Source organism: Lemur catta, chromosome 5 (genome assembly GCF_020740605.2).
Source record: "Lemur catta isolate mLemCat1 chromosome 5, mLemCat1.pri, whole genome shotgun sequence".
Taxonomy (NCBI): Eukaryota; Metazoa; Chordata; class Mammalia; order Primates; family Lemuridae; genus Lemur; species Lemur catta.
The window spans coordinates 95,782,816-95,798,105 of NC_059132.1; positions in this window are offsets into that span (position 1 = coordinate 95,782,816).

Here is a 15,290-nt window from a genome sequence, read left to right on the forward strand (position 1 = left end):
TAGAGTCTGCATGTAGCACTGCTCAGATACACTCAGGCTTCATGATAAATTTCTTCCCTCTCATTGTTGCTTCTTTAATATGGTTGTCAATCACAATTTGGGAGGGTCAGAGGAAGATTTAATAAAGGAGGTCTAGTGGAACAAACTGCAGTTCCCTCTAACCACGAGTGATATTCATCTTCTTTCTCCTTTACCATTCACTCCAGAGTCCCCTCAGTCTCAGCCATCACCTCCGTTCTGGAGTGTTAATCTAACGCAAATTCAGACCTTTATGCCTGAGGGGTCCAAGCCCCTCGCCATCTTGCCCTTGTCAGCCTGAGTGCTGCAGGCGCCTGTTTGCAGTTATCACCAGACATGGAAGCACCAAGTGTTGCCCAAGCGAGTCTGTCTTCCCCCATCACACAGCAGCAAACTTACACCCTCATATTAATCAGGGCCAATTTTCTCTTCTGGTATAAAAACACCTTTTTTGCCTGCTCATCCATTGGTCAATCAGGTGTAGTCAAAGGTTAGTTTTAGTGTGCCAAATTTAGTGATGTGCTGATCTCTCCTCGACAAGTCACCCTCTCCACTATGTTACATGACGGCCCCTCCACAGCGATGCTCCTTAGTGAACATCATCAGAGGACACAGAGATCTGTTATCTCTGTGCCTAATCCCATAGGTACATCCACTTCTTCCTTCCCCCCCAGAACCTGTTTTATGTTTAAATGTTGCTGTTTCATGTCCTTGACCAACCAGCTAAGCCATTAGCGGCTGCTCTGGATTCTGTACACGTCTTGATCTCTGGTCAGCTCTCCCCCCAGAATTATCTCAATCTCTGTGCACTGAGGTCCAGTTCCCTCATCACCGTCATTCAAAGCCACATTTTAATAGCACTCTGGTGTAGCAGCAGCAGTGCATCTTAAGCTTGTGCAGTCTATCTGTCCAGCTATCTATGAGCCAGGCTTTAGTTTCTCTCTTTTCCAATAGCTGGCTAAGGGAACCCCCTAGGAGACCACAGGTATAAGCTGGGGGACAGACATCAGTGAAACAGGATAGATGGCACTGTCACCTGCATGTGTAAGTTACTTGTGCCCTCCAAAACTGATTGGGGCAGATTCAAAATGTTGCGTGATGGATTGTTTCTGCACCTGATTGCCTCTGCAAGTCAGAGGTTTTTATAATACCCAGCTCAGGGCGGGCAGCTCTGGATGCATATTCACTTAATGTCTCATGCTCAGTTGCTCATTCTCTACTAGGGCTCTACAGCAAATCAGAAGCTGATTTTAAACAGTGAATAGTTCTCTCTGCTGCAGTTGGCATGCCCTTGCCCCAAAGCCCCGAGGGTCTGTGCTATGATACTCCTATCAGGGCTCGCAACAGATAGCTACAGAATGTGCCACAGATAGCTGAATTGACAGCTTTCCAAGCCATCTGATAAATGGGTAGAGCTGTATTCTCAAGCATGGTATGTGCTGTCTTTAAAATATGGAGAAGGCTACTAAGCTCTGTGCCTTTTTTCTTGGTGAAAGGGGGTATAAGGTGCAATAACTTGTCCTTCATCTTAAAGGAGATATCTTGGCATACCACAAATCTCTGGACACTTAAAAACTATACTTGTGTGACATGTGCCTGATTTTTTAAATAATTTATCTCATACGCTTTGACGTACATGGCTTTACCAGGGCATCCAGTGTGCTTACCACTTACGTTTCTCAGGTCAGGTTAATATGGTGCCCTCAATACAGTAGGTCAGTGTGATGCAATGTGAAGTGTCCAGATAACCAAGCTCCCTTCTGATTTTATTGTGACAAAGGTCAGGAGAGTTAACACAGTCTGTGACACAGCTGTAAATATATGCTGGTATTCATTCCAAGTGAATGCTAATGATTCTGATTCTCCATGATAGGGACTGAAAGTATATATTTGCTAAATTAATGTATTTGCTACATTAAGCACAGGGCATGTGCTGAAAAAGGGAAAAATGTCAAGGGAGAATACAATCCTACAAATGTCAATTAAGAACAAAAATAAATAGGACCTCTTAATGGTATGATGTACATTTCTAGTTCAGAAAATTTATTGCTATCAACACTTGCCTGAAAAATTCTTATCTACGATGTACTTGTGATACCTTAATAAGGTTTTAAGCATACTCACATACCAACTTCCTTTTTGTAAATATTATTTCTATGATATGAAAATAAAGGACTCATTATAATCCCCCTTTGAAGCTGATTGTACATATATACAGGAGATCTTTTTCAAGTAATAAATGCCAAATAATGCATTTGTAGATAATATAGTTATCCTCAAATAATCCTTAAGGGATAACATTGAAGTCTAGAAAATTTGATTTATCCATAAAGTTAAATTAAGTAGAAAATCAAAGCTTGGAAATTTTTCTAAAGGAACCTGTGTGATAAGTTTAATGACATGTAATGACAAACATGGCACTGAAAATATAGGTACACTTTTGAGTTTCTCATCTACCTATTTTTCACTGACCTGTGCTATTTTTTATTTGAACTTCAGAGCTTTGCCCTTTCCCATCTGCCAAGCCTTACTCCAGGCCTCCAGTTAACAGGTGCACAGTTGACATTTGACAACGGCTTTCATTTTCCCCTATATTTCCTTTTTTATGTACAGAAAAGGAAGTGAATACATGCTTGTAGAACATCCTTTAACAAGTTCCTACCAAGGAAAGATTCATGAAAATAGAAAGGAAAGGTAGTGTGCAATCTTGGTTTCTATAAAAACTTACTTATTGGTTAAAATTACTTCAAATTTGGAGATTTCTCAGCCACCTGCAGTGAAGACAACATTCACAGGCATTTCCTTTAGCTGTCTTTTCTTAAGCAAATTAGATTTTACAGAGAGCATGCATTGAAGTCATTTAAAAGAAAAATGTTTCTGGAATGCTACATTTCATATAGCCTGAGTTCTAATCTACATCCTATGGCTTACAAATACACCTTTAGTCAATTTATGTGAACTTTCTAAGCCTTGGTTTTCTCATCCGTAAAGAGGAAGAATACACTCTCATTCATACATACATGCAATGCTTGTACTCTTATTTTGCCAAGATGTAAGTACTAAATGAGATGATAAGTGATAAAATGTTATGTACTGTGGCTTCAGGCCCATAGCAAATAAACAAAAACTTCTACCCAATTACATTAGCTCAGAAGTGAGAAAATAAATGTATGACTTTTCAATTGCCTTTGATAATGGTCATTTGTCTTTCACATTTTTAATCTTGGAAATTTTATTCAGCTTCTTCAGTCTATTGGCAATGCCATAAATTAGGAGAGTGCTCACCAGGTTTAATGTTGCCAATCATTTTTCACTTAACAGAAGATTCCTTTTAATTTTTTTCATCTTAACTATATTGATAGAAAAATAATTTATCAAATTGCATTGTTATCATTAAACTAAATCCCTAATGTATTTAGGGAATTTTCAAGCAATAAAATGCCAAATAATGCATCTTTAAATAATATAGTAGTATAGTGGAGAGTGCTTACGGGATAACGTTGAAGACTAGGAAATTGAATTATATTGAAATGGCTGTCATATTTGTACCTCTTACTGAATTTCATAAATTTCCAAAAATAAAATAATGGTCATACCCATGAAAACCTGAAAAGGCACCAAAGTTAGTATTCTTTTTCCTTCTACTTCTTTGGTCTTCCTCCTAACAGTTTCTAAGAAGTGTCAACTCACTCTTTAATATCAAGCTTACTCAAATGAATATGATTTTAGTGATCAAATATTTGAGTCTGGAACTAGGTCCATTAAGGTCTCAGTTTCCCCATTTACAATTAAGAGTTGTCATGAGGCTCAAATTTGATCATGCATGACAAACACTTTGTACGTCTAAAGCCCTACCACGAATGCCCACATTTCCACATATGCTGGCTTCCTCCTCTATAGAACATTCCTTGTTATAATGAAGTGTTTTCTTTGTCTTCTTGGGGAACATAGCCTCACAGACAAAAATGAAGGGCGTAGCAACATGATGAGACATTCTCAGGCACATTCTTGAAGCTCCTCATGGGAGCTAAGTGTGCTTCCCCAGGATGATGAGTAAGAAAATCTTTTCAACAGCTGCCTGTAACTGACAGATGACAACCTAGCAGGAGGGACTCTCATCTCCACCCCGACGTTGGGTTGATGGTAGCCCTACATGGCTGCTGTGAATAGATGCCCCTGTAACATTCTAGCTAAAGGTGAAAGGGGGTGGTCAACGCAGCAGCAAGGTGACAGTGAGTGTTAAGAGGTAAACTGGACAGAGCTGGCAGGTACCAAAGTGGGCAATTAGGAAAACAAGCCAAAGTAAAAGCAACAATTAAGACTTCATTCACCCCCTGTGACAGCAAAAATCTAGCCAGAAAGAAGGTGATGTCTCCTTCCATGTTCTATTTTTCCTCAGGGAACATCACTGGTGGGGGTCATGTGTATCGACACCAATGGGAGAAAATGTCTTGCTGCAGAGGGGACCCTGAACAAGAGGCTTCTGCCACTGGATGGACCCAGGGGCCAGAGAGAGGGAGATGGGGAAGGGCTAGGGGTGGAAAGTACTGAGTACTGGGACACAGAGAAAAAGTATCTTCAAGCCTCCTCGATATGGAGGTCTGACAGAGGTACCTCTTTAGGGCCTACGCTGAGAGTCCCTAGATAAAAAGGCCTCTGAACAGAGATGCTTCGGCTAGGAATGCAATACGTGTCAGCGTGTGGCTGGGCTGGGGATGCTGAGTCCTCGACTGTAACTCCCTGCAGATTGTGCACCAAGTCTGAGTAGGGGGCAGCGTTCTGCCATGAAGTCTGCCAAGTGAAGCCTTTATGATTGCCTGAAAAATCCCAGATAGGGTATTGGCCTGGGGCCAACCTTCTCAGTGAGATTGCTGCCCTCATCATCCCTTCTCCCAACCCCAAATATATAATACTTCTAATTCCTCCTGAGCATGGACAGAGGTAAGCTTGTGACTTGTAATGGGAACCAAATTAAAGTTACAAGTCACGAGATACAAAACAAGAATTTAGCAACAAACAATTATTAATGTTTTTAGAAGAACAAAGAGCAAGGAAACTTTTTAAAAATTATTGCTACAGATAGGAACTTTAAGTAACTGAGTTAGAAACAAGTGTAGCAACAGTCATCTATTCACTAAAATTCAAATAACTTGTGTTTTGCTAACAATTAAAAATATAGAAACTATAACATATTTAATGAAAATGGTAATTAAAAGTTACCAGGGCACGGTGGCTCACGCCTGTAATCCTAGCACTCTGGGAGGCCCAGGCGGGTGGATTGCTCGAGGTCAGGAGTTCAAGACCAGCCTCAGCAATAGTGAGACCCCGTCTCTACTAAAAATAGAAAGAAATTATATGGCCAACTAAAAATCCATATAGAAAAAATTAGCCAGACATAGTGGTGCATCCCTGTAGTCCCAGCTACTCAGGATCGCTTAAGCCCAGGAGTCTGAGGTTGCTGTGAGCTAGGCTGACGCCACGGCACTCATTCTAGCCCGGGCAACAAAGCGAGACTCTGTCTCAAAAAAAAAAAGAAAAAAAATGTTAATTGATTAGCAACTAAATATTAACCTTTTTCTATTGACTTTGCTGGAATTAATACTATATTATGTAAACATTATATAAAATGTAAAATGTAATTCTCCCTGTAGAGCAAATACATGGAAACAATCCAAGTGCCCATCAATTCATGAGTGGATTAATAAAATGTGGTATATGTATACCATGGAGTTCTACTCAACCATAAAAGACAATGGTGATCTAGCACCTCTTGTATTATCTTGGATAGAGCTGGAGCCCATTCTACTAAGTGAAGTATCACAAGAATGGAAAAATAAGCACCACATGTACTCACCATCAAATTGGTATTAACTGATTAACACTTATGTGCACATACAGTAGTAACATTGAGCAGATGTCGGGCAGGTGAGGAGGGGAGGAAGGGATGGGTATATTCACACCTAATGGGTGCGGTGCACACTGTCTGGGGGATGAACATGCTTGAAGCTCTGACTCTGGTGAGGCAAAGGCAATATATGTAACCTAAACATTTGTACCCCTGTAATATGCTGAAATAAAAAGAAAAAAGAAAAAAGAAATGAGCAAAAATGCACAAGAAAAAAGAGTGAATATATGGGAAAAATCTAAACACTGAATATATAAAATGACAAAAAAGAATAAAATGTAAAACAATATAAATAAGATTGTAAATAATTAGAATAACTATTTGGTAAATCATAGCATCTCTTCTGATCAAACTATATTAATTATATTATAAATATGGCTTTTCAAATAAGAAAGGATAGTCTAGTTATTAAATGGTGTTGAAACAAGCAGTTGTCTCATGTCATAATCCAACATAATTTAATTTTCAAAGAAATTACATACGTATAAAAAACATTTTAAGAAATAGAAATATAGAAGAAAATATTGGCAAGTAGTTACCTGACTTATGGGTATAAATGTCCTTTCTAAGTGTTGCAGCTACACTGTAGAAACAGAATAGACTCCCAGCCATAATTTTGTTCAGATGTGAAGACCCACAATGTCATGTACACCAAGAAGATAGGAAAACACTTATCACTCACATAATGATGCTTTTGGGGGAGAGCGAAGCAGGCTTCCCAAATTGACCTAAAAATAGCTTGAAAGAGCAAGGAATGGAGACTGGCTTGGGGTTTTTATTGTGGCTGGGGCCAGGGTCAGGTTTCTCACATGCAAGCATGGATTTGAGTAGTATGAATTCCCCTATTTTGCACCAAAGTTAGGAGTACCTAGGCTTTCTTATTGGCTTGACCAGATGTGGGGCAGGAAGGGAAGATTCAGGTCTGAAGCTTAGCAGTTGTCAGAAGTTGAACATTAAAAATTGGAGTCAGAATTTTTATTACAGTGAGCGTTCATCAGAACATACATCACAAAGAGGAAATCACTGATATATAGTTTTATAGTATGACTTCAACAAACATCAAAACTGCCCATAATTAAAATGACTGGTATTAAAAACTAGGTATATTCTTGATGTTTGTAGAAATGTTAATAACAACAAAGATTTTTGACATATGAACAAGAAAAAGGTGAAAATTCTATGGAAAATTAGCCAAACGTCATTTGTAGCTAATTCACAAAAAAGAAAGACAAACAGCTAAACACATATAAAAAAATAAATACCCTAAATAGCATAAAAAATGTTTGTAATACTACAGATCAGGGATATTTGTCTTCCAGAAAAATGGCACAGCTTAACAAAAAAATAATAATTGGATTAGGCAGTCATACTGAGAAATGGCATTCTTATAAACTATTGATGGAAATTGTGATGGTACCCTTTATTGGAACAATATTGGAAATAAAGCATCAAAATCTTTAAAAGCATGCAAACTCTTTGATTTGGCGATTCCACTTTTGGACATTTTACTCATGGAAGTAAAATAGATATGTATAATTATCTACAAGGATGACAAATGTAGAGTTATAGATAGAAAAAATAAAACTTCAGGGACATAGGAATAATTATATGCCCAGAAATACAGTACATGTAAACCATGCTACATTTATATGATAAATATCTACATACTCTTTAAAATGATATTTTGTAAATATATTAAATTCTATGAACAAATATGGATAATTAAGCTCAAAAATAGGTTACAAAAACATGGTTTATATACATATATGTTATATATGTGCATTATAAATGATGTCATTTATTTACTGGACTGCAGGGGTAGAAATGAAGAACAGAGGTAAGTTAAGACATTCAAAGATTATTGGAGATAGAAATAATGAGTTGGCAGAGGTACCTCTAGTGTGTATACATATGCATGTGTGTGTGTGTGTGTGTGTGTGTATATATATGTATATATACACACACATATATATATATCTCCAAACTTACAGGCCTACTTGATATTTCCACTTGGATATCTAACAAACATCTTTTGAATATGGTGACTTAAATAAGGAAACTTTTGGACAGAGTTCTCCCCCTCCAAACCTTTTCTTCTATCGTACCCCTTCTCTGTAAATGGCACCACCATCCACTCAAAAACCTAGGTGGCAGTCTAAATTCTATTCTCTTTTCTTAACTCCCTTTTGCCATCCATCCCATCCCAAGACACATGACTCTACTTCCAAAATATTCTGAGTTTAACCACCTTCTCTTCATTTTCACTGATTCTCTTCCCACCCAAGCCACCTTCCTCTTCTGTCCAGATTAAAAGAATAGCCCCCACTTCAACTCTATACCTCTACTCCTACTTGAGCCACATTTCATCCTCTACTCAGAAGTTACCTTTTCTAAGGAAATGACATGATAAGCGCTCCGCTTCATAGCTCTTTAATTACTTTTAATTCATGGTAAAATAAAAGCTAAACATCTAACCATGCCCTAATCTGGCCCCTGACTACTTTTCCATCTTCACTTCATTATCAATCTCTCCCTGCTGCACATCTCCCGGAATTTTTGACATTTCTTGTATTTTCCTGTTCCATTATATAGAAGCTTATTTCCACATTAGGAGTTTGCTTTATTTTTCCTTCCTCATGCTACCTGGAAACTCTTCTCTCATGCCTGGCTCTGTTTTATTATTCAGCCTCTATTTCGAACTTCATATCTGCCTTTCCTTTCCTGACTAGCTGATTGAATGGCCTGCCCTTTGCCCTTCCCCATCATGCTTTCTATTACCTTGTTGTTTTGTTTTTCTTGCCACTATATTCTGACACCAGACATTTTGTTGTTCTTACTTTGATCTTTTGGTTTCCCTCCTACTACAGTATAGGCTCCAAAAGCAGAACATTGGCTGCCTAGAAAGTGTTTGCACACAGTAGGTCATAAGTATTAATAAATAGTTGTTGCTTGAATGAATATATAAAGAGCAGAAGTGTGAACATCATTATGTTAACAGAATTATATATGGGTGGTGAAAGAATAAATAATTTTCCCTTGTTTATATCTCCTGGTCTTCAAAATTTCCCCCAATCAATGCACATCCAATTTGTATAAAAGAAATGAGAAAAAATGTGAAAGTAATTTAAAGCCTTTAAAGTGCCATAATTTATTCTCCGACCTTAAAAATCCCGTCTACTGAATTTAATTTCTTTTATTTCTTCAGTGCTGTTAAATGTCTCAACAAAAGAACAGCAATTTGATAAAACTGTATTTGGTGACTTCTAAGACATTGCCAGATATAATGATCAAATTTCACAGGTGGTATTAAATGTAGAAGGTGAAAAAGGTCAGATTAATCTGTATAGATCATACAAACTTTGCCTTTTAAAAATTTTCATTGTAAAAGTAGCTGCTTATTATTTCTCTCTTATTCTTATGAGTTAAAGGGAAAATATTTAAATAATAATTATTTGAGAAATTCCATTTATTTGCTTAAGTATGAACAAATAGATTCTGCATGAAAATAGAATAATAATGATACAAAAGCAGTAGGAAAATAAAATCAAAACACTCTTTTTCTTTTCCTCTTTTCTTGGATCTTGAAGTTGTACATTTTGCTTTACACTGCATATTTTCCAGCTTTCATGGAGTGAAATAAAATTAATGGGAAAAAGTTGTAGCAGCAGAGCCCAAACTAAAGTCTGTGAAAATCATTACTGGTGTTCTCGTTATTGACACATGCCACATTCCATGACCAAATGTGTGATTTTATTAAGATTTTGCTATATAATGAATCATTAATTTCATATAAATACAAATTGAACTCCCTAAAGCAATAAATATTAAAAAACCAAATCATTTCCCATATTGAATGACAATTTGAGAAATGGAGATTTTAGAAATAATCTAAGTAAAATATACTGCTATATTTCTGATGATTTTTGATCTTGAAAATGGATATTTCTGGCTTGAAAATTATAGCCCTAAATATTCTTCACACACAATTCCAGCGTCCAAATAAAAATGAAATAGTTTAAAAGAATTATTTCATTCCTATAAAAACTTCTATTCATAAGAATACTTCACACTCTTGGTTATCAATTACTTTGCTTCTCATTTGAATATTTGTTGATTTGGTCTAATAATTACGTAACATCCTATTTATGCTGTATCATGTGGAATGGAAGACTAATAAAATCAATAATGGATATAGCAGAGGGAAGAAGAAAAAATACATCTCAGGAAGATCGTTCATGGACATCAAAACAAATCAATAAGAGCACAGAAGACTGTTTCAATTATATTTAGAGGGAGGACATGAGAATTGAGAGGGAATGCATTTCCTCTCCTTTATTGCTTAAACCATAAAACTATGAAGCATTAAATGTCTTCTGGGAGCTCACCCAATTTTTGGAAAAATAAGGATTGATTCTTTGGAATTTGATGCATTTCTTTCCAGAATACAAGCTCCTCCAGAGTTACAGTGCTAAAAAAATGCTGGAAACAGGAGAAAAAGAGAGCAGGGAGAAAAAATATCAATAAAATAAATAATGATGTAAAGACAATTCACAAGTGATATACACATTAGTAATACTCATCTTGAAGGGTAATATTTAAGTAAGCATGAAAAGTGAGCCACTGGAGAATCAAGATTAAAATTAAATCACATGTGTGTTCAATAATTATGTGAGTAGAAGCTAAACACATACATTAGCAAATGCAAATGATTCTTTCAATTAGACATCAACAAATGAGGTCCAGTAGCAGAAGCCAAGCTGTTTGGTCTTGATAATTTTTGTTACAGAGCTCCAGCATCTCAGAGATATTCCCCTGAGTATCCCTGTACTCAATCAATCACAAGGAATATTAGTTTAATACTTTTAAAAAATTACATTTTTTTCTTTATTGCAATTGAATATTTTGAGAACATTTTATCCCATTTCTTCTCTAATTAGTCAAAAGGCAATAAGATGCTTACTTATCAAGTATCCAATAAATTTAATCAATAGGTGAAAAATTTATCTTAAATATAGCAATATATTTTACTTTATCCTAGAAATTGGTGCTGAGTTTAATTCATAGCAAAGAAAGATTTCTTTGTTTGTAACCCACAGAATTCACATGCCACAACGGAAAGGGAAAAGAATATATCTATATACAATTGAAACAGTAGCCTCAGTATCATATTTTACATATTTTATTTTATTATTAATACAATTTCCCAATAACTATAAAGCATTAGTAATATTATTGTATCATATAGTTGAATAAATAGTGGTACATGAGCTTAAGTAAATTGCTCTAGTTTACATAGCTACTCAGTGGTAGAGTTGAGATTTAAAGAACTATATGACTAAGAATCCTATATGACTAACCCTCAAACAAGCATTCTTTTTTTTTTTTTTTTTTTTTGAGACAGAGTCTTGCTCTGTTGCCCGGGCTAGAGTGAGTGCTGTGCCGTCAGCCCAGCTCACAGCAACCTCAAACTCCTGGGCTTAAGCGATCCTCCTGCCCCAGCCTCCCGAGTAGCTGGGACTACAGACATGCGCTACCATGCCCGGCTAATTTTTTCTATATATATAGTTTTAGTTGTCCAGATATTTTCTTTCTATTTTTAGTAGGGACGGGGTCTCACTCTTGCTCAGGCTGGTCTCAAACTCCTGACCTCGAGCGATCCACCCGCCTCGGCCTCCCAGAGTGCTAGGATTACACGCCCGACCTAAACAAGCATTCTAATACAGAGATAGAAAACACTCGTTTTGGGTACACATGGTTACGTTCTTAAGTTAGTTTATCCAACTTCCTACTTACCATCACACTTGAATGTCTCATCCTCAGTAGGTACCCAGCTGAGTTATCTCTACCCACGCACCTAAAACGGCCTCTGCTCCAACATGTCCTACCTCGGGAAGGGCACCACCTTGCATCTGATGTTTCACCCTCAACCCTTTCTTTCTGAATCCCCAAATGAAAACAACTCATTATTTCTATCTCCAGTAATCTTTGAATGTCTTAACTTTCCCTCTGTTCTCCATTGCTAACCCTACAGTCCAGCAAATAAATGACATAATTTATAATTACAAAATTTTAAAGTCCAGTGACATACCAACTCTAGAAAAGTTGAACATTCACTTAAACTATAAAAATAATTCTTAATTTGTAATTCTTAAGTCACTGGTTTCATTGAGTGCTAATCTATTCAACTATTTCTAGATGTAGCTACAAGTTTTAATTAAGAACTAATTGACCTTTAATTTCAATAACAATATTAATTTCTAATAATTCTAAACTTTCATCTGTAAAGAAATTAAAGGACTATGTTTTTGGTTGAAACTAAGATAATTGTTAAGAAAAGAAAAATTCATTTAAATTTTTTAAATTTTATTTTTAAAATTTAAATAGTAATTGGCTTTGTGTTTCTTTTGATATGAAATTCCATGAATTTTAATATATTTATATATATTTGTTAAACCTCCACCGCAATCAAGATTAAAAGGAAGAGTTTGTTACTTTTTATTTTTAATTAGTATTCCATTTTGCAGATATATCACAGTTTGTTTATTCATTCACCCACTGAAGGATATTTGGGTTGTTTCCAGTATGAGCAATTATAAGTAGAGCTGAAAGAAATATTCATGAACAAGTCTTTTTGTGAACATAACCTAAGAATGGAATTGCTGGATTATATGGTAAGTATATGTTTAATGTTGTAAGAAATTTCCAAACCTTATTCTAGAATAGCTGTGCCATTTTGCATCTCACCAGCAATGTGTGAAAGAATTCTAGTTGCTTCAAAACCTGGCCAGCACTTGGTATTATCATTCCTAACATTCCAAGTTTGCTTTGGCTATCATTTCTCTCTGTCTGAAAAACTTCCTTTAGTAGTTCTTTTAGAGCAAGTTTATTGCCAACAAATTGTCTAAATTTTTCTTCATGAAAAATGTCTTAATTTACCTTCATTCTTGAAGGATATTTTCTCTGGATATAGAAATCTGGTTCTATTTTTAACAGTTGAAAAATATATTAATATCATTTGCTTTGAAGAATCTTGAAAGAAAGACATAGTCATAAATATGTAATACTAATGTGTAATAATTATTGAAATGGAGTTAAAAAGCTTTAATTAAAAAGCATAGATTACGGAAAGAAGGATGGGTACCAGTTATTTCATATATTCCTTTCAGCATTCAGTAAAAAATGCATTCAATAAAAAAATAATGATGACCAAGAGAAAACCCAGACCATTAGGAGGCCCACACATTATCTGGACATTACAAGTATCAGACACTGAAATAACTGTGAATAATATATTCAAGAAAACACATGCCAAAATGAAATCTAAAAAATAAATGCAATTTCCAAAACTTGGACTCAACTGTGGTACATTCAGATAATGGAATCTTACTCAATGCCAAAAAGAAATGAGCTAGCAGTCAAGTGATAAAAAGATATGGAGGAAACTTAAATGTATCTTACTAAGTAAAAGAAGCAAGTGTGAAAAGGCTACATAATGATGCAAACTATACAATATTCTAGAAAAGGCAAAATTAGGGAAGCAGTAAAAAGATCAGTGACTGCCTGAGGTTAAGGGGGAGGGAGAGATGGACAGGCAGAGCACAGGGTATTTTTAGAGCAGTGAAAATACTCACAGTATGATACTATAATGGTGCATACATGTCATTATAAATTTGTTCAAGCCCGCAGAATGTGTACTACCAAGATTGAACCCTAATAGAAACTATAGACTCTGGGTGATAATGATGTGTCAATGTAGATTGATCAGTTGAAACAGATATATCACTCTGGTGGGGGATGTTGATAATGGTGGATGATGGGGAGAGGCTGTGCATGAGTGGGGCAGGAAAATCTCTGTACCTTCCACTCAATTTTGCTGTGAACCTAAAACCTAAACTACATATCAGATTATATAAACAAAAACCTTAGATCCTTAGATGACTTCAGCCCTTCAAGGAGAAATATCTCCGATACTGTATCCTGGAGATAACAGAAAGATTCAAAAGTAAAAATTATTTCTGTCATGTATCTTTTTTTTTTGAGCACTTGAAACTCTTTTTTACAAGAATGAATTTGAAATTATTATAATACTTTATTTGTTTATGAAATTTTGCTTATTTACTACTGTTACAAAAATTAGTAATGCAAGAATATGGATTTTGTTGGTATACAAATATTTTAATTTATAAAATAGAATAAGCAGTTTTATATGTGTGTTAATAGCTCTGGTTACAGGAAATGACTTATGTTGATTTACCATAGTCCGTTTTCTCACTGTGATTGATGGCTGTATGTCCTATTAAAAATACTGGATTACTTAAGATTGTTTAATGTCTCATGTAAAATAGCAAATTATTTTTACTTACTACTCCTATATACAATTTTAGAACATCTATTGCGAGGCATAATAGAAGTTGCTATTTTTATCCCAAAGAGTGTATTAAAAAGCATTTTGATTAAATAAAAATAACAGAGGTGTTATTCACTGGTCTGGAGTGATTGACCAAGATTAAAGGATCTCTTCCTGCTTTAACAACTAAAATGAAAAGTAATACTAGTTGTAGATAGAGTGGAAAATAAAATGAAAGCAAATCAATTTTTTAAGAGCCTATGTTAGCTTTTTCAGTCTGTGAAGTATGTATTGCATTCCTCATTCTTTGGGGTGTTCATTTAAAATACTTATGCTTAATTTGAGAATTCACTGAAAAATAACTTGCAGTAAGCTCTTGGATATTAGGTTTAGCAAGGATAAGATTTAAAAAATGCCACAATGGTAGAAATATATATGATACATATAGATACATATATATATGATATGTGGATATATGTGGGTACAGGTAGAGATATATAGATAAATGTATAAGGCATTATACATATATAAATGTATATTATTTCTTTCTATCTAAATATATTTCCTCTTGATGCTTGCATCTGAGATGTTAGAATCATTTTTGTTTGAAGGACTTCATATACTCTATGAAAAATAGACCTTTCTGAAAGAAATGATATTTTTATGTATTTTCCATGATAATTTTTATTAGGTAGAATGTATTCCACATTATATGTTGTTCAGATTGGTATTCTTGAGTCACTTTTCATCAGCAAAATCATGGATCATAAACACCTGATGCTACTAACAGCTAATTTGTATTGAGGCCTTATTATTCACCTTTGCCTCTACTTCTGATGGTGTCTTCATGAGTTCTCACCTGAACTATTGTATTAACCCCTCCTAAAATGTGGGATCATTGCTAACTGACTGACTCAATGACTATTTATTGAATGTCAACTGTGTACCATGCACGATTATTTTAGATCTGGAAATATATCAATGAACAAAGCAACCTTTATGAAATTTACATTCTTGTTG